This window comes from Bison bison, unplaced genomic scaffold (genome assembly GCF_000754665.1).
Source record: "Bison bison bison isolate TAMUID 2011002044 unplaced genomic scaffold, Bison_UMD1.0 scf7180017864250, whole genome shotgun sequence".
In the NCBI taxonomy this organism is placed as follows: domain Eukaryota; kingdom Metazoa; phylum Chordata; class Mammalia; order Artiodactyla; family Bovidae; genus Bison; species Bison bison.
This window is the reverse complement of record NW_011494822.1, coordinates 1,212,632-1,214,332: the sequence shown is the minus strand read 5'-3', so window position 1 is coordinate 1,214,332 and position 1,701 is coordinate 1,212,632.

Sequence of the window (1,701 nt, the reverse complement as noted above, 5' to 3'; positions counted from 1 at the left end):
CCTCTGGACTCCGAGTGTGTGATTTTGTTCCTCTCGTGTGCTCAGCGCTTGAGACTTCGCCAAAGACCGAGGGAAGTTGCTGTGGGTTCTTGGAGGAGCGTGTGGAGGGGGTCGGGGAGGGGTGGTGCGCCTCCCGGCTAGATGGGGTCAATTTTTGCAGCGTTGAATTAGAGAAGCGGACAAATCCGGCGAACCAGGGAGGCAGGTCAGGGGATCCCCGAGTGGCCGGGCTGCGTGTTAAGAGAGGATAATGTCCCAGATGGACAGTCTTCTCGTCCAGTTATGGGGCAAATGTTACTTGTTGCACTTCGAACGGTTCTTTCGCCTTTATTGAGCGAGTACTCAGGCGAAAAAGATTCGTAGTTGAAAAGCAGAATACCTTTCAAGACTCTGGAATTTGTTGGGGGAAAAAAAGTGTGTTGGTACTTGGTTGCAAAACTTTGGGAGGGAACGCTGAAGGGCTGCGCCTGACCTTTCTGGATGGGGGTGGGGGACAGCCTCTCTGGGCCCTTTTCTCTCCAACTGGGCTTCAGAGCATGGCTTTCAAGCTTCCCTGGGGTGAGAAAATTCATGAATGCCCCACCGTGACCCTTGTACTGCAGTGACAATGGCCAGGTGGCCCCATGGGCTGCGAACTGTGCCCCTGCGTTCATCTGTAAAGACAAAGAACCCATGGCTGGCTGGAAGTGTCACGGCTCCCGCAGTAGCCACATAGATCTAGGAGGACGACAACAGAAAAACAAACTGACATTCATTTATCTTTATTTTCTAGAAATTTTTTTTTAAATAAAAGAATTAAATGAAAGCAATCCCACGGGTTTCCGTGGAAGCCCAGCCCAGCCTCAAATCTCCAGTCTCTCTGTAGGGTTGGTGATGGAGCGGTTGGAGATACAACTCAGGGCCTCACTCGGATTTCCTTAAGATGTCCGGAGGAAATATCAGTAGCTGGGCGGGTGTCTGAGATGCTTTCTGCCCCGGGGTTGTGCCGGGGGCACTCAGCCAGGTGCCTGGCAGCTGCTGGACTCCTGGGGCCTTCAGGAAAAGCCTAACAGGTCTCCTTCTGTGCTGGGCACATGGGGCACCAGCTCCATTCCCGACATTCCAATTCTCCTGCCAACGTGGCAGGGAGACCCAGGAGTGCTTCCTGGGGAGGGCGGAGGCTGGCCAAGGTCAAGCCAGGCTTCTTTGCTCCTGGCCAGAGGGAGGGGGAAGGAGAACCCAGCCTCACCAGCCAAGGGTGGCTCTGTGGACCTTGGATCCTCCAGCTGCGGGGGCAGAGGGAGACAGAAACTAGAATCCGATGTGTTTATCTGCTCCTTGTCCTTTGCCCCTCAACACTACAGTTAAAGGCATTAAAAAATAAAAAAAATAAATAAATCTCAGCATATAGAGGGCTAAGCAGGGAGAAAGAAGTATCACCCAAAGAGGGCCGATAACATTTAACTCGATAAATTATGTACCTTTATGTGTCTGTGGAAGGAGTGAAGTGTTATCCACTCAGTTGTTTCCGACTCTTTGAGACCCCATGGACTGTAGCCCTCCAGGCAAGAATACTGGGTAGCCATTCCCTTCTTCAGGGGATCTGCCCAATCCAGGAACTGAACCCGGGTCTCCTGCATGGCAGGCAGATTCTTTAATGACTGAGCAACTAGGGAAGCGCGCGTGTGTGTGTGTGTGTGTGTGTGTGTGTGTGTGTTACAG